The 18,878-nt window shown below is 45.1% G+C and overlaps 1 protein-coding gene across 8 annotated transcripts in view; it reads right to left on the bottom strand.

Annotated features, from left to right (window-relative positions):
- The window catches only part of MIB2 (MIB E3 ubiquitin protein ligase 2), a 240,650-nt gene extending 223,155 nt beyond the window's left edge, over positions 1–17,495 (bottom strand). For 2 of the 8 annotated variants that reach the window (XM_073602907.1, XM_073602908.1), the window contains exons 1-3: positions 17,216–17,495; positions 11,439–11,594; positions 1,470–1,670 (exon numbers count right to left, since the gene is read on the bottom strand). The gene's annotated coding sequence lies outside the window, so the exon portion shown is untranslated. The remainder of the gene's footprint in view (positions 1–1,469; positions 1,671–11,438; positions 11,595–17,215) is intronic. The other 6 variants (XM_073602916.1, XM_073602915.1, XM_073602911.1 and 3 more) reach the window with 4 other exon arrangements.
- Positions 17,496–18,878: the final 1,383 nt, after the last annotated feature.

Below are 18,878 nucleotides of genomic sequence, written 5' to 3'. Positions count from 1 at the left end.
TTTTTATGGGGACACTGAAATGTGTAGGGACAGGGGTATATCAGTGGTGCTTGGTGTACTTTGTGGGGTGATCTGTAACAGCTCTCTGTGTAAAATCATCCTCACAAAGAGAGCTGTCACAGATCTGCAGATTCTCCCCCCCCCCACTGAGAACTGTCACAGACACGCGTCTCTGTTTACATTGTGACGGCTGTGATTGGACACAGCCGTCAGGTGATCGGGAGGGCCAACCATAGCACCCATATCCTGATCTCCGCTCAGCTGGATCCTGTGATCATAATGATCACAGGATCGAGCCGCAGCGCGCCTTGTGACCGCGCTGCGAGTACTCGTTCTGAGTTTATTTTATTTTTTATTTATTTGTTTTATTATACAATTTATTTATATTAATATATTTTATATATTAATTTGCAATATTTTTGTTCTAGAGTTTTTCAATACTGTCTGGATAGGAGCCAGGCCACACTAGCAATCTTATCAAAACTCCAGAATTTGCCAATAAGGTTCACTATGCAAAAGGTCAAAAGGGTAGAAGAAGTACTCACCTACTTCCTCCATTTGTCATTCCCTCGCCAGCTGGATAAGTGAGAGGATGCTCCCTTGCTTTATTCTGGAGTGTTTCTGCTGTCTACGAGGGTGGAATGCCTTGCTCACCGAGATGGTGAATGACACATAGAGGTAGGCAAGTATTTTCTCTGCAGTTTTTAGTCATCCCACCGGTAGTGAGAAGTGTTGCTAGTGCGACATGGACCTAACTCACACACAAATGTGAATTTAGTGACAAACAGGGATAGATGATAGAGATTTATAACTGCAGTAAGTGGATAATAATAGGAAGCAACTCAATGAACTGAAGGAAAGAGAGCAGATGGTCAGCCTCAGGAAAAAGGTTCATGGGTAGAAAGAGATGAAAGTGAACTGAGCAGGGGAGAAATATTAGGCAATGGAGGGGGGCAAAGTGGAGACAAAGCTCCAGCAAGTAGAAGTGAAGACACACACTAGGCAGTAGGTCATAGAAGTGGAATAATCTATACAGAGGAGAATCATGGATAAAGATTTGAGAGCAGAGAGGGGAGTTGGTGTACACACAAACTGGAAGAGAGAAGATACCCCCTGACAGGACCTGAAAGGGACGCAAATGGACTTTCAGGCAAATATCCGATATAAACTAAAGCTGGATTGTCAAACTCTGCAGGAAGTCAGGTTTGGGGACAAGCTCACCAGTGTCTGGGCTATGGTCATCACTGGTAGCAGCATCTTAGCTGAAATCCATAAATTGTCTTCTATCCTTATACTATATAACAAGAATCATAACATCTCTTTAAGGTCATAGTCAGCATGCATGCTGTCCTTTTAGCTCAAAGAGCTGAATTACAGCTGAATCTGAATTACATTTCAACCCGTTTTTCAATATGGAAGACAATAAATCTGCAGTGGAAGGAAAGATTCAAATAAAACAAGGAACTCACTTTTATTTATAAACCCGATGCTGCCCTTGGCAAGAGGCTTGTAGCTGGTAAGGAAAGTCCCTAAGGCGTTGGCCTGATAACTGGCGTTCACATCAGCCAACGGTTACCATCAGAAATAGGAATATATTGTCTGAACTATACAGTCTTCTGCTCAGGTTTCTCAGGTATGGGATCCCCTGTCAGTGAAATGGATTTATGCCCCTAAAATAAATAAAAATGAAGAAAAATGAATATGTATCCGTGTGAAAAGTTTTTTTTTTTTTTTTTTAATTCAAGATTACCTTGAATAGCTCCAGTAGTCACTTTCAGTGACTGATGGTTCATTGGAACTTCTCATCCACAATAAGCTACATTTATGAACTTTTTATTTTGTATAACTAAAAGGCAAAAACTTTTTTTTTCCGTTTTGGATAGAGGGAAGATGGATTAGAACTCCTGTCAGATTTTAGGGAGATTCCCCCTCGTTGTCCTGTTTACCATTATCATTGACAGCAAAAGTAAAAGAAAATCAAATTTTGGGGTGTCCCCAGAAAGGTTGTAGAGGGGAAATCTTCCAATGGGGACACTAGTTCTGGTGACCTGGGAGTCCCCAAGGAATTCCTTTATTCTGAGGAATTTCCTCTCACTTCCTGTTTGGCTATGGGACACAAAGTGAAGGGAAATCTCTGAAATTAGACACATATGGGGAAAAAAATTAAAAATAAATCTGACGGGTCTCCCTTACTCTATCCAAAACGGAAAAAAAAAAAAAAAGTTTTGCCTATAGTTCTGCTTTGTCATGAAAAACAAAAAACAAAACAAATGCAATTAAAGTAAAACTGTAATGAAAGTAAAGTGAAGGCTGCCTCTCATCTTGAAAATGCTAACTGCCTGGCTGACCTGCTGACTCTGTACTTTAAATACCTCAAGTTACTGTTTTAAACACCAGGACATTGTGACATTTCATGCGCTACTAAAATGATAAACCACACGTAAAACAATACTTTTCTTTAAAAATGTCCCTGTTTTAATAATATTAGTTAAAACATACAAAACAGTTTCCTGAGAAAGCTGAATCATCAGTTTGGGAGAAAGGTCCAACATCACCCTTACCTAGGGTTGTCCAGATACCACTTTTTTAAGACCGAATACAAGTACCGATACTTTTTTCAAGTACTCGCCGATACCGATTACTGATAGTTTTTTTAATGTCATGTGACAGTGGCACGTGTCTCAGTAGTTTTTTGTTTTTACAATTTAATTTTTTACAATTAATTTTTTTAATTATTTTTTACAATTTATTTTGTTATGTTTTTTTTTTACAATGCTTTCTTTTTTTTAAAGGGGGGGGGGGAGTGGACAGTGTCAGTGTGTTTTTTTATTTTATTTTTTTTTTTATTTACAATTAATTTCTTTTTATTATTTATTGCAATACTTTTTTTTTAATTATTATTAGCCCTGTTGGGGGGCTTTGGTAAGATATCAGGGGTCTTAATAGACCCCTGACATCTCCCCTTTGAGACAGGGAAAGGGACTGAGGACACGTTTCCCAGTCCCCTTCTCAGCTGCACTGAAAATGAATGGAGAGGAGACAGAAGCTCCTCTCCATTCATAGACGGAAGCATCGTAAACATAGGTTATGATGTTTCAGTTATGTGAATGGACAGAGTCAGTTATCACTGACTGTTCATTCGGAAAAGAAGGAGCCAGATTTACTGGCTCCTATCTCCGCTCTCCATCCTGAAAGATCGAGGGGGCAGAGGAGAAGAACGGAGGGGGACAGCAGCATGGAGGGGGCAGAGGAGGAGAACGGAGGGGGACAGCAGCACAGAGGAGAATGGAGGGGGCAGAGGAGGAGAACAGAGGGGGACAGCAGCACAGAGGAGAATGGAGGGGGCAGAGGAGGAGAACGGAGGGGGACAGCAGCACAGAGGAGAATGGAGGGGGACAGCAGCACAGAGGAGAACGGAGGGGGCAGAGGAGGAGAACGGAGGGGGATAGCAGCATGGAGGGGGCAGAGGAGGAGAACGGAGGGGGACAGCAGCACAGAGGAGAACGGAGGGGGCAGAGGAGGAGAACGGGAAGGGGATAGCAGCATGGAGGTGGCAGAGGAGGAGAACGGAGGGGGACAACAACACGGAGGAGAACGGAGGGGGCAGAGGAGGAGAACGGAGGGGGACAGCAGCATGGAGGGGGCAGAGGAGAACGGAGGGGGACAGCAGCATGGAGGAGAACGGAGCGGGCAGAGGAGGAGAACGGAGGGGGGACAGCAGCACGGAGGAGAGTGGAGGGAGCAGAGGAGGAGAACGGAGGGGGACAGCAGCATGGAGGGTGCAGAGGAGGAGAACGGAGGGGGACAGCAGCACAGAGGAGAAAGGTTGGGGACAGCAGAACGGAGGAGAACGGTGTGGGCAGAGGAGGAGAACGGAGAGGGACAGCAGATCGGAGGGGGCAGAGGAGGAGAATGGAGGAGAACAGAGGGGGACAGCAGAACGGAGGGGGGGAGGGGGACACAGAGGAGAACGGAGGGGGACAGCAGCACAGAGGGGGACATTGAGGGGGACAGCAGCAGAACAGAGGGGGACTGAAGGGACAATACAGGGACAGTCAGCGGTGATCGGTGCAGCTTTGGGGGCAGTTACAAGCACTGATTACCGCTGTGTAGATTTCACTAAAACAGCTGATGGGGGGGGGGGGGAGAAGTGGAGAAACGGCTGTCAGGTTTTACTGAAATTGGTGCTTGTAACTCCCCCTCCGCACCGATCACCCTGACTGTCCAGGTATCGGGTGAAGCATCGGAGCATTTGCCCGAGTACAAGTACTCGGGCAAATGCTCGCTATCGGTACCGATATCGATACTAGTATTGGTATCGGGACAACCCTACCCTTACCATATCAACATTTATTCAAAGGGAAGATCTTTGTAGTTCAATATACAGTATATGGATTACGCTGGGCTATGTTTAATATAGTTTTATAAATTCTGTTAAAGTAATAGAAAAAAAAATATTTGTGTACATGTTGCATATCAACTAGCACCTGAAAAGTCCCAGTATTTATATCAGTCAGTAGGGATGTAGGGATGTGATTCAGTAATAATGCAGTAATCATTTTCAAGTTATTATTATATGGAATTATTAAAATCAATTCATGCTCCTGATGAAGCTCACAGTTTAAATGATAGCATAAGAACAAATGTGTAATATATTGACTGCCTTCGATTTTTTTCCCAAGTCAAAAATATTTTCAGCAAATACAGAAAATACTCGATCTTGCAAGACATGCAGTGTCCTTGTCACTTTCTGTAAACTGCACAGAAGAATATGTTCCTTATAGGCGATCATCTGTAAACTAGCAATTCCTCCTCTTCATTGAGTATTGCGTGGTTTGTCATATTAGGTATGCTTTTTCTTTTTTGCACAAAAATTGCATCTTTTTGCAACATTTGTATGCATTTTTAAGTGCAACGCGTGTTTTTTGCAAATTTCATAAATCACAAAGGATCACAGCAGGAATACACACTTCCTCACTTCTATTACATTATGAGGTGCCACAAGGCTTCATTCTGCCATCAATGTTACAAATGTTAAATAGGATCCCACTGGATAATACCATTCAAATTGCTCTTAGCTACCATCTATGCAGATTACACATAACAGACATCTTTTAACCACTTGCTGACCAGTAACATAACCGTACATCGCTAGACAGTACCATTTTGAGACAACAGTCGGCTCTCTTGTCAAAGAAATCCTAGCAGCTGACTAGCCTCTGGATGTCCCCCCCACCCTCCTGTCGCTTTTCACAGCTTTCTCTGGCTCTCCCATCCCATTGGGTGACCCGAGCGACCAGCCAGTGCTTCCTCTGGCTGATCAAAGAGCCAAACAAAGACCGGGATCGGCTTTGTTTGGCTCTCGGCTACGGTAACCCAGATGCGATGACCTGACATCACTTCTGGTTAACCTAGATGTAAAACGGCGCCATTTTCAGAAATCAAAAGCATTAGAAAAACACAATCTTTGTGTGATCAAATGCTTTTAAGGGCAGAGGAGGGATTTGGTGTCTTATAGACCCTAGATTGCTTTATAAAGAGTACCTGCCATATGCCTATTGCTGTCACAAGAGATGGTTACATTCCCTATGACAGCAATAAAAGTGTTTAAAAAAAATAAAAAACTTTTTTTTAAAGCAACAGTATTAAAAAAAAAAAAAAAAAAAAAAGTGCCCAGTCCCCCCGTGCAAAGGTGAACGCACTTGTTGGTCCCACATGCATGCATACAGCAATCGTCCCACACATGTGAGATTAAACCTGATGAGCTGTCATAGTGACATGGTCTGCACTCATTCCATTGACCTTCTGCTTTCAGGTTTGATGCTGCTCTACATGGATATCAGAACTCAGATAGTCTGAATAGCAGTTAAAGTGTAACTAAACCCACCTATTTAGCTTTTTCCCAAAACATAAATTGGAAATTTGCGCTCTCAATCAACATTGACTATTTTTAATCCTTATGCTGCTATAATTCATAAATAGATAGGAAGATTATTAACCACTTCCCGCCGGGAGGGCATCAATGGACGTCCTCCCATTTCAGTGGTTATATCAGGTTGATGCCTGCACCTACAGGCATCAATCGGTAATGATCTTTTCAGTCGGCGATTCCCTGCACCGTAAGAACAATCATAGCGGCTGTTCAGCCGCTTGATTGTTCTAGCAGGCGGAGGGAGGGGACGTCACCCCCTCCTGCTGCCCTCCGGTGCTTCTACCAGCAAGCCCGTCCGATCGGCGAGCCAGAGAAGGAATCCGCCACCGGCGGAAATTCACCATAAAGAATACCGGTGATCACATGGTCCCCGGCAGTCTCTATGACTCTCGGAGGCCCGGGCGTGACTTTATGACATCAGGGGTCCGGCCTGGCAGTTGTAAATATTTCCGTGTACTCAGCTGAAAAGCCAAAATATTTTTTTTTTTCTCAGGCTTTCCAGCCTGGAGGAGAGATGTGGGGTCTTAATGACCCCACATCTCTTCATAAAGAGGACCTGTAATGCCCTATTCCTATTACGAGGGACGTTTACATTCCTTGTAATAGGAATAAAAGTGATCAAACATTTTTCAAGGGAAATTGTAAAAATAAAAAAATGAAAATAGAACAAAAAAAAAAAAATTATAATAATTTAAAGTGCCCCCGTACACAGAAGCGAACGCATATGCATGTCGCACCCACATATGTAAACGGTGTTCGACCCACATATGTGCCATGAACATTAGAGCAAGAGCAAGAATTCTAGCCCAAGACCTCCTCTGTACCTCAAAACAGGTAACCTGTAAAAAATGTCAAAGCGTTGCCTATGGAAATTTTAAGTACCGAAGTTTGGCGCCATTCCACAAGCATGCGCAGTTTTAAAGCGTGACATGTTAGGTATCCATTTACTCAGCGTAACATCATCTTTCACATTATACAAAAAAATTGGGCTAACTTTAGTGAGTTTTTTTATTCATAAAACTTTTTTTTTCTAAAAACACATTTGAAAAAATTGCTGCGCAAATACCATGTGACATAAAAAGTTGCAACAACCGCCATTTTATTCCCTAGGGTCTCTGATTTAAAAAAAAAAATAATAACTCATTCGTTTGGAGGTTCTGAGAAATTTTCTAGCAAAAAAAAAAAAAATGATTTTTTTTACATGTAGGAGCGGAGTGCCAGAATCGGCCCGGATGGCAAGTGGTTAAAATTATGTTATCCATCCCAGGAATCTTCAAGGAGGGGCGGAGGGGCTCTCAGCTAAGCACACCCTCCTGCCTGTATGCCTGAGCTAAAGGCATATGGATTCCAGGAAGTAAATGCTACATGAATCATTTACCCTTACTCAAGATGGTTATGGCTAGAAAAGCTAGGGAGTGTTTCTCAAAATGATTTCTCAGCAAAATAAAGCATAGAGACATAGATGAATGGATGGGGGGAGTTTTCTTTGATTACTAACAATGAATTATGAATAGTGTTTTTGTTTTGTGGTGTTCAGATACAGTGTAGATCTGCTTTAAGTTGCATTTACATAGGTGTGTGTGTGTGAATGTGCACAAAATTGTGTGTTTGCTTGCATTTGCAAACAAAAAATAAAAAATAGTGTCATGTCTGCAGCGTTGTTTCTTGTTACATAGCTGGTAAGGTTGAATAAAGACATCAGTCTTTATTCTTGTTCATGGCACCCCAAACACGGAAAGTAAGACACAAATTTGCAAGTAAAAAAGTGCATCCAAAATCTGTGCAAAAAGAGACAAACTTTTTTTGTTGCTTTTGAGTTGTGTGGGGTAGCCCATTGAAATGAATAGGCTGCCCTATGTGTGAAACATGCTAATGGGCAATGCGCTACATAGTGTGACTAGGTTCTTACAGTTACTATACTGTGCTTATGTTAGCACTTAATTAAACTGTCAGCCCATCAAATGGTTGGTGTCACAGCTGATCACATGTGCAGTACCATGGCAGATCAAACAGAGGCCAAGATGGCAGCTTCCTTGGCAGTAAAAGATAGGAGGGTCTAGTTCACTAGTCGCCAAGTTGATCATTTTACTATTCTTTAAAATAATTTTGCTAGAAAGGAAGCTTTTTTTTTTTTCTTTTTTAAACAGAAAACAAAATCAGTTAACATTTTTAAGCCCCTCAGTACTTCATATCTTATTCTTCCACAGAAATAAACTGCCATTTAATCACTATCAGCATACTGATCATACAGTACATCACTATGGATATGATTACTGAGAGATCATTGTGATAACGGCCGTACAGAACGGATCGGGTTACCCTGGTTAATGTACAAACTTCTCATTGATGCTATCTATCTAGGAAGCCTAGCTTTTGCTGTTTACGTAGTAACAAAATGACCCATGTACAGCAGGCAATGATGATGCCAAATATCCATCCAATCTCTCCTGCTTGGCTACAGTAAGATTTAATGTGGCAAACTTACATCAAGGTCAAAATGAAAAGAACTCACGTCAGACATATGGCTGGCTGCCATCGTTGGAGGGATTTTAAAGGAAAACTAGAATAGTGTTAAGTGGGTTTTATTTTGGTTGTGTTTTTACAAGTACTAAAAAAATACTACTGGGCCTTATGCCGTGCTGTCACATACAGAGCTTTGAAAAAGTATTCATACCCCCTTGACATTTTCCTTGGAAGGAAAATTTTATATGGTTTTCAATTTCTTTTACGAATAAGTATCTGAAGAGTGTGGAGTGCATTTGTATTCAGCCCCCTTTACTCTGATACCCCTAACTAAAATCTAGTAGAACCAATCGCCTTCAGAAGTCACCTAATTAATAGAGTCCACCTGTGTGTAATTTAACCTCAGTATAAATACAGCTGCTCTGTGAAGCCCTCCGAGGTTTGTTAGAGAACCTTAGTTAACAAACAGCATCATGATGGCCAAGGAACACAACAGGCAGGTCAGGGATATTTTTTATTTTTATTTATTTCAGGTACTTATATAGCGCCGTCAATTTACGCAGCGCTTTACATATACATTGTACATTCACATCAGACCCTACCCTTAAGTAGCTTACAATCTAAGGTCCCTAACTCACATTCATACATACTAGGGACAATTTAGACAGAAGACAATTAACCTACCAGCATGTCTTTGGAGTGTGGGAGGAAACCGGAGTACCCGGAGGAAACCCACGCAGACACAGGGGGACATGCAAACTCCAGGCAGGTAGTGTCATGGTTGGGATACAAACCAGCAACCCTTCTTACTGCTAGGTGAAAGTGCTACCACTACACCACTGTGCTGCCCATCCACTACACCACTGTGCCGAGAAGTTTAAAGCAGGGTTAGGTTATAAAAAAATATCCCACACTTTGAACATCTCACAGAGCACTGTTCAATCCATCATCCGAAAATGGAAAGAGTATGTCACAACTTCAAACCTACCAAGACATGGCCGTCCACCTAAACTGACAGGCCGGGCAAGGAGAGCATTTTTCAGAGAAGCAGCCAAGAGGCCCATGGTAACCCTGGAGGAGCTGCAGAGATCCACAGCTCAGGTGGGAGAATCTGTCCACAGGACAACTATTATGCCCCATACACACGATCAGAAATTCCGCCAGCAAAAGTCGGATGTGAGCTTTTGGTCAGAAATTCCGACCGTGTGTATGCTCCATCGGACTTTTGCTGGCAGAATTCCAGCCAGCAAAAGACTGGGAGCATGCTCTCTATTTTTTGGTCGGAAAAAGTTCCTATCCAAAAATGCGATCGTCTGTATGCAATTTGGACGCGCAAAAAATCACGCATGCTCAGAAACAATTCAACACATGCTCAGAAGCATTGAACTTCATTTTCTCGGCTCGTCGTAGTGTTGTACGTCACCGCGTTCTTAACGATCAAAAGTTAAGAGAACTTTTGTGTGACCGTGTGTATGCAAGGCAAGCTTGAGCAGAATTCCGTCGGAAAAACCATCCAAGTTTTTTCAGACGGAATTTCTGATCGTGTGTATGGGGTATTAGTCGTGCACTCTACAAATCTGTCCATTATGGAAGAGTTTTAAGAAGAAAGTCATTGTTGAAAGAAAGCCATATAAAGTCCCGTCTACAGTTTGCAAAAAGCCATGTGAGAGACACAGCAAACATGTGTAAGAAGGTGCTCTGGTCAGATTAGAGCAAAATTTAACTTTTTGGCCTAAAAGCAAAATGCTATATGTGCTTGAGCTTGAGATATTTTGCAAAGAAGAATGGGCATAAATGTCACTCTCTAGATGTGAAAAGCTGGTAGAGACATCTCCAAAAAGACTTGCAGCTGTAATTGCAGTGAAAGGCGGTTCTACAAAGTATTGACTCGGGGGGCAGAATACAAATGCACGCCACACTATTCACATATTTATTTGTAAAAAATTTGGAAAAATATTTATAAAATTTTCCTTCCACTTCACAATTATGTGTCACTTTGTGTTGGTCTATCACATAAAATCCCAATAAAATACATTTACATTTCTGGTTGTAATATGACAAAATGTGGACAATTTCAAGGGGTATGAATACTTTTTCAAGGCACTGTATATGACTACCCGTGTTTGTACTGGGGGGTGTGCGCAACTGTGCGCCCCTAACATGGAGACTGAGCTGTCACTGACAGATCCTGGTCTCAGAGTAGCAATCAGGAGCCAGTTGTTCATGTGATAGCTGTGACAGCCAATCACAGCGATTACTTGTTTTAGAAGCCTCCTGTATTTTATTCTCCTCTCCTCTCTGGGGAAATAAAGATACATTGGGTTGATTTACTAAAGGCGAACAGTCTGTGCACTGCAAGTGCAGTTGTTCTAGAACTGAGGGGAACATGCAAGGAAAATAATGAAAACCGTATTTTTGCTTGCACATGATTTGATAATAGAAATCAGCAGAGCTTTCTCTAATTTTAGAGCTTCCCCTCAGATCTAGAGCAACTGTATTTGCAGGAGAACTTGCAGTGAAACGAACATTTGCCTTTAGTAAACCAACCCCATTATATCCTTGTGGAGGCTCACTAGTAGAGTAAGGCCCCTTTCACAGGGGCGTACTTAACCCCAGTTCACACTAGAACACGGTGCTGGAAACTCGCAATCCCTGCACCTTTCCCACACTGCCCTTTCCGATCTGCAGCGGGGGTCATTGCAATGTTAACGACACCCAAAACGCAGTGTTTTTGCCTGCATCGGACTGCATGGTACAAAACAACCATGTGATCCGGTTGCAGTTTGTTTCCAAAACTGGTGCATGTACTACTCTGGTGCGATGAGAACCCATTCAAAATGCATGGGTCCAAATCGCACTGTAATTAATCACATGATAATTCACAGGAATGCAGTGCGATTCCCGTGCGATTCATAGTGTCAACCAGGGCTTAAAGTGAAACTTTTAACTTAAAATTAAAAAAACTGTGAACTGGCAGAATTTGTAATGAAGCTTTAAAGTGGTATTAAACCCCAAACCAAAAATTTTATATATTGCAGCTTACCAATCATTAGATGTGGTGGCTGCATTAGTTTTCTTTTTTAGGGTTTCTCCTCTGTTTTCACCTGGTGATCTGGCCAGTAACACATCTCCTGTATTAGAGTGGCTACACTCTGGATGAAGGAGCACAGGGGCACCTTTGGACAGCAGCATTGTCAGTCTGTGGGGAGAGGAGCGTTAGATGTATTAGCACACTTAGATACACTAACAAAACTGAAGCCAAATTCCAGTTAACACTTTATAATTAGTTGCAGAAAACTGTTTTTTTCCTTTGGGATAAAAGTTTTACAGAAATAAAAGCTGATTGTATGCACCCCTGTCAGTGCTAAATGGCTTGTCTCATCCATGTAAACTGATACATCTGGAAAAGAGCTTGAAAAACGACAGACTTACTGGCTAGGTCCCCACATGAAAATAAAAAGAAAGAAAACGAATGCAGCCATCACATCTAAGAATTGAGAAGTTGGACTTTTGGGTTTAATACTGCTATAAAGTTACTTACCCGCCTGTCCACTCCTGTGAGGTCCATGTTTTGCCTGCACTGAATGCACAGGCGTTCCATGCATCCATGTTCAGGTAATCCCATTCGTGTCAATTGGGATGCAGCAGCTTCACAGACAATGCAGCCGCTCCCAATCTGACCTCTGTATGGGTGTGATTGTGTGTCCCTGAAAATAAATAGTTGAAATAAAATAGTTTGACCAGGGCTTGATTTCAATGTGTTTTAGGCAGCATAGAAAAAAGGTTCATTATTTAGTGTCAGTGTTTTTTTTAGGTAAGATAAAAAAGGAAAATGCCCACTATTGCTCCTGGGCCCTACTGTGGGTACAAATAACGTGCCACCAAATAAAGGCCCAATTAGGTAATCTATCTGGATGCAGCAAGTAGTAGCACAGATATATATAGTTTTACTGACAGAACGTATAAAAGGCATTCAGGTGATAAAGTGTTAATAAACCCCAAATTTTTCAAACGATTACAGCAGCTGATGTTACCTTATCTGCGGCTTCATCTGCTTTAAAATCTTGCACTATTTCCTAAATGAGGACATCCAAAGGTCCCAACTGCAGGTTTCCTGTGTTAGGGTGGCTCCAATGTCTTGCAGGGTCCTATGGAGCCATCAGCGAGTGCGTGCCGCCGAAAGCTCGTCCCCGCTGTGATTCTACACTACATTCCGCCGGTACCCGCTAATTGCTCAGGACACAGGCAGAACGGCGATCTCCCGATGTAAAACAATGCAGATCACCATTCTGTCAGTAAGGAAGGCATGGGTCCTGTGTTGCTGCAAGGCAGGGGCACGGATCTATGCCTTCCCCTAGTACAAGCACCTCCCTCACCACAGTAAAAAAACAACTGGGCACACAGTTAACCCCTTGATCACCCCTGATGTTAATCCTATATGACTGCGGGAGCCGACCTCTTTTCTTTTTGTCCGATCGGCGTTCATCTTGATCGATGATGGATCCACCCTGGGGATCCATTGTAAAGGAATTGTAAAAAACGGTCTGTGTTTTTATTTTTTTGGGGTGAATGAGTACCCCATACTTATTTACATGGGGGGGGGTCTTCTGGATTCTGATAAGCCCCCCGTCTGCTGACACCCACAATTAGGGTTGTGGGGAAGAAGCCCTCAATATGGGGGCAAGGTGGTTTGGGGGTGGGGCAGAGCCCCCCTGCCTCAAAGCACCCCCCCCCCCCCCCGTTTTGAGGACATGTGACCTGGTATGGTTCAGGCGGTGAGGGGAGGAGTGGAGCCCTACTGGTATGAGCGGTGTGGAAGGTGTCAGCCAGTAGTATGAGCGGTGTGGAAGGTGTCAGTAAGGTTGGAGCAGTGTAGAAGGTGTCAGTGACTTGTGGAAGGTGTCAGTAAGGTTGGAGCTGTGTGGAAGGTGTCAGTAAGGTTGGAGCTGTGTGGAAGGTGTCAGCAAGGTTGGAGTGGTGTGAAAGGTGTCAGTGAGGTTGGAGCTGTGTGGAAGGTGTCAGTGAGGTGTGGAAGGTGTCAGTCAGTAGTATGAGCGGTGTGGAAGGTGTCAGTGAGGTGTGGAAGGTGTCAGTAAAGTATGAGCGGTGTGGAAGATGTCAGTGAGGTGGTATGAGTGGTGTGGAAGGCGTCAGTAAGGTTAAAGCGTTGTGGAAGGCGTCAGTAAGGTTAGAGCGTTGTGGAAGGCGTCAGTAAGGTTAGAGCGTTGTGGAAGGCGTCAGTAAGGTTAGAGCGTTGTGGAAGGCGTCAGTAAGGTTAGAGCGTTGTGGAAGGCGTCAGTAAGGTTAGAGCGTTGTGGAAGGCGTCAGTAAGGTTAGAGCGTTGTGGAAGGCGTCAGTAAGGTTAGAGCATTGTGGAAGGCGTCAGTAAGGTTAGAGCATTGTGGAAGGCGTCAGTAAGGTTGGAGCGTTGTGGAAGGCGTCAGTAAGGTTAGAGCGTTGTGGAAGGCGTCAGTAAGGTTAGAGCATTGTGGAAGGCGTCAGTAAGGTTGGAGCGTTGTGGAAGGCGTCAGTAAGGTTGGAGCGTTGTGGAAGGCGTCAGTAAGGTTGGAGCGTTGTGGAAGGCGTCAGTAAGGTTGGAGCGGGGTGGAGGTTGTCAGTAAGGTTGGAGCGGGGTGGAGGTTGTCAGTAAGGTTGGATCAGTGTGGAAGGTGTCAGTAAGGTTGGAGCAGTGTGGAACATGTCAGTAAGGATGCAGCAGTGTGGAATGCATCGGTAGGGTATGAGTGGTGTGGAAGGTGTCAGTAAGGTGTGTGCGGTGTGGAAGCTGTCAGTAAGGTTGGAGCAGTGTGGAAGGTGTCAGTAAGGTGTGTGTGGTGTGGAAGGTGTCAGTAAGGATGCAGCGGTGTGGAAGGTGTCAGTCGGTGGTATGAGCGGTGTGGAAGGTATCAGTAAGGTTGGAGCAGTGTGGCAGACATCAGTAAGGTGTGTGCTGTGTGGAAGATGTCAGTAAGGTGTGTGCGGTGTGGAAGGTGTCAGTAAGGATGCAGTGGTGTGGAAGGCATGAGTAAGTGAGTAAGGTGTGTGAGGAAAGTGTCAGTAAGGATGCAGCAGTGTGGAAGACGTCGGTAAGCTGTGAGTGGTGTGGAAGGTGTCATTAAAGTTGGAACAGTGTGGAAGGTGTCAGTAAGGTGTGAGTGGTGTGGAAAGTGTCAGTAAGGTGTGTGCGGTGTGGAAGGTGTCAGTAAGGTGTGTGCGGTGTGGAAGGTGTCAGTAAAGTGTGTGCAGCGTGGAAGATGTCAGTAAAGTGTGTGTGGTGTGGAAGGTGTCAGTAAGGTTGGAGCTGTGTGGAAGGTGTCAGTAAGGTTGGAGCGGTGTGAAAGGTGTCAGTGAAGTGTGGAAGATGTCAGTGAGGTGTGGAAGGTATCAGTAAAGTATGAGCGGTGTGGAAGATGTCAGTGAGGTGTGGAAGGTGTCAGTCAGTGGTATGAGTGGTGTGGATGGTGCCAGTAAGGCTGGAGCGGTGTGGAAGGCGTCAGTAAGGTTAGAGCAGTGTGGAAGGCGTCAGTAAGGTTAAAGCGTTGTGGAAGGTGTCAGTAAGGTGTGTGCGGCATGGAAGGTGTCAGTAAGGTGTGTGCGGCATGGAAGGTGTCAGTAAGGTGTGTGCGGTGTGGAAGGTGTCAGTAAGGTTGGAGCAGTGTGGAAGGTGTCAGTCAGTGGTATGAGCAGTGTGGAAGGTGTCAGTAAGGTTGGAGCAGTGTGGAACGTGTCAGTAAGGATGCAGCAGTGTGGAAGGCGTCAGTAAGGTTGGAGCGTTGTGGAAGGCGTCAGTAAGGTTGGAGCGTCGTGGAAGGCGTCAGTAAGGTTGGAGTGTCGTGGAAGGCGTCAGTAAGGTTGGAGCGTCGTGGAAGGTGTCAGTAAGGTTGGAGCGTTGTGGAAGGCGTCAGTAAGGTGTGTGTGGTGTGGAAGGTGTCAGTAAGGTGTGTGCGGTGTGGAAGGTGTCAGTAAGGTTGGAGCAGTGTGGAATGTGTCAGTAAGGATGCAGCAGTGTGGAAGGCGTCAGTAAGGTGTGTGCGGTGTGGAAGGTGTCAATAAGGTGTGTGCGGTGTGGAAGGCGTCAGTAAGGTGTGTGTGGTGTGGAAGGTGTCAGTAAGGATGCAGCGGTGTGGAAGGTGTCAGTCAGTGGTATGAGCGGTGTGGAAGGTGTCAGTAAGGTTGGAGTAGTGTGGAAAGTGTCAGTAAGGTTGGAGCAGTGTGGAAGACGTCAGTAAGGTGTGCGCGGTGTGGAAGGCGTAAGTAAGGTGTGGAAGGCGTAAGTAAGGTGTGTGTGGAAAGTGTCAGTAAGGATGGAGCAGTGTGGAAGGTGTCAGTAAGGTGTGAGTGGTGTGGAAGGTGTGAGTGGTGTGGAAAGTGTCAGTAAGGTGTGTGCGGTGTGGAAGGTGTCAGTAAGGTTGGAGCTGTGTGGAAGGTGTCAGTAAGGTTGGAGCTGTGTGGAAGGTGTCAGTAAGGTTGGAGCAGTGTGGAAGACGTCAGTAAGGTGTGCGCGGTGTGGAAGATGTCAGTAAGGTGTGTACGGTGTGGAAGGTGTCAGTAAGGATGCAGTGGTGTGGAAGGCGTAAGTAAGGTGTGTGTGGAAAGTGTCAGTAAGGATGGAGCAGTGTGGAAGGTGTCAGTAAGGTGTGTGCGGTGTGGAAGGTGTCAGTAAAGTGTGTGCGGTGTGGAAGGTGTCAGTAAAGTGTGTGCGGTGTGGAAGGTGTCATTAAGGTATGAGAGGTGTGGAAGGTGTCAGTAAGGTATGAGAGGTGTGGAAGGTGTCAGTAAGGTATGAGAGGTATGGAAGGTGTCAGTAAGGTATGAGAGGTATGGAAGGTGTCAGTAAGGTGTGTGCGGTGTGGAAGGTGTCAGTAAGGTGTGTGCGGTGTGGAAGGTGTCAGTAAGGTATGAGAGGTGTGGAAGGTGTCAGTAAGGTGTGTGCGGTGTGGAAGGTGTCAGTAAGGTGTGTGCGGTGTGGAAGGTGTCAGTAAGGTATGAGAGGTATGGAAGGTGTCAGTAAGGTGTGTGCGGTGTGGAAGGTGTCAGTAAGGTATGAGAGGTGTGGAAGGTGTCAGTAAGGTGTGTGCGGTGTGGAAGGTGTCAGTAAGGTGTGTGCGGTGTGGAAGGTGTCAGTAAGGTGTGTGCGGTGTGGAAGGTGTCAGTAAGGTATGAGAGGTGTGGAAGGTGTCAGTAAGGTGTGTGCGGTGTGGAAGGTGTCAGTAAGGTATGAGAGGTGTGGAAGGTGTCAGTAAGGTATGAGAGGTATGGAAGGTGTCAGTAAGGTGTGTGCGGTGTGGAAGGTGTCAGTAAGGTATGAGAGGTGTGGAAGGTGTCAGTAAAGTATGAGAGGTGTGGAAGGTGTCAGTAAGGTATGAGAGGTGTGGAAGGTGTCAGTAAGGTATGAGAGGTGTGGAAGGTGTCAGTAAGGTGTGTGCGGTGTGGAAGGTGTCAGTAAGGTATGAGAGGTATGGAAGGTGTCAGTAAGGTATGAGAGGTGTGGAAGGTGTCAGTAAGGTGTGTGCGGTGTGGAAGGTGTCAGTAAGGTATGAGAGGTGTGGAAGGTGTCAGTAAGGTATGAGAGGTATGGAAGGTGTCAGTAAGGTGTGTGCGGTGTGGAAGGTGTCAGTAAGGTATGAGAGGTGTGGAAGGTGTCAGTAAAGTATGAGAGGTGTGGAAGGTGTCAGTAAGGTATGAGAGGTGTGGAAGGTGTCAGTAAGATATGTGTAGTGTGTCAGTGACCTGGCAGTATGTATCCCCAGGTCAGTAGATGTCCCCCCTCCCCCATACACATAGTATACACCGTAGTTGTAGAACGTAGAGAGCACTTACCGGCTCGGTGGGGGAGGGGAGACGTGTATTCCCGGTACGTATCCTCCTCACAGCCGCATTTCCCTTCCCTCTCCCATCTCAGTGACAGTAGAGGCGGCTGAGCCCCGGTCCCGCACAGCCTGCTGGGATTGTAGTTTTCTCCTGCGAAGGTTGCTGGTCGGAGGTGGGGGGAGGACTACGAATCCCGGCATGCAGTGCGGCCGGCCAGGCTTTAGTAGCGCTCAGGGTCGGGGCCCCCCGGAGCTCTGCAGTGTGCGGTGGCGGAGAAGTCCGGACTGATGTGTGTGAGGGGAGGACGGAGAATCCCATAGAGGAGCTCCCTCGGTGGGGTGTACTATGATGTGTATGGAGGAGATAAGAAGGGAGGAGGGGGGAGCACACAGTGTATATTATGTACACACTCTCCGGGGTTATCTCAGTCACAGGGATTGTTGTGACACCAAACAAGCCTGGCAATGCTGGGACTGAGCTCCTCTATAGGGCCCCATACATTGTACATACATCTCCATGTCAGGGGCTGGAGTGTAGGTCAGGAGCCCTGCCAGGGTTGTATTCTTGCTGTCTCTGTCCCATTGGGGAGATTTCCTTCCACTTCCGGTGTTTCTTACATAACAGGAAGTGAGAGGAGGGATAACACACCTGGAGAATCACCCCACACCCCCCCCCCCCTTTAAAATAATCACATTTTGTTGTTTTTGCAGCCTTATATGAAGACAGACACAGTTTTTGTTTTATCCAGCTGTATTTATTAGTGCTACTTATAACATCCAAGTGAAAGATAGAACACCAACACGTCAGACAACCAAAAAAATTCAAAAACAGAATCACCGAGTTGGAAAAAGGATCACCCCCTCCTAAAAATGACTTGTAAACTCAATCAGGTGTAGTTAATCCTCTTCTCAATAGCACACAAGGCCGTGTGACTTTCAGTGCCGGTTCACACATTCGTGTGATGTCTGACCTCACATGTGATTCGCACTGCTGTGCAGATCACATACATACAGATTGTATGGCTCAATTCGCATCGCATTCACACCAAAATCATTCAGGACCCTTTTTTATTTTTTTTTGGTCCGCTCCAGAATAAAATTGCACAGGTTTTCACACCTATACGATCCGATTCCTCTCCGAATTCACAGTTCACACTACAAACCAATCTGGGGGGGTCATTAACTTTATAGTGACACCCACAGTCGATTCAGGTGCGATGTGGGAACCCACACTGGATTCCCACATCGCACCAGTGTGAGCCAAACCTTAATTGTGATCAGATGTGGTCATTTTGATTAGCTCAGCAGGAAAAGAGCTTTCCTGGAGCATTTCAGTCCCTGGTAGTGCAACTGAAGCAAACAATCAGCTATGGGTGACAAGGCATCGTCTCCGGGATAAAGTTGTGGACAGGCACAAGTCAGGAGGTGGATACAAAGACTTTATCAATGCCTAGAAGCACAGTGAAATCTATTATTAAGAAGTGGAAGGTATTTGGTACAACACAGACCCTCCCTGGATCAGAACGTCGCTCCAAACTGGATGAATGAGCCAGGAGGAAACTGAGCAAAGAGGCCTACAGAAACTCTGAAGCAGTTGCAGGAATTTATGACAAAGGTTGGGTTCACACTAGTGCAATCACAGACATCGCATGTGATTCTCACCGAATTGCTTT

Source organism: Aquarana catesbeiana, linkage group LG10 (genome assembly GCF_042186555.1).
Source record: "Aquarana catesbeiana isolate 2022-GZ linkage group LG10, ASM4218655v1, whole genome shotgun sequence".
Lineage (NCBI taxonomy): Eukaryota > Metazoa > Chordata > Amphibia > Anura > Ranidae > Aquarana > Aquarana catesbeiana.
This window is presented reverse-complemented; position numbering and strand designations above follow the sequence as displayed.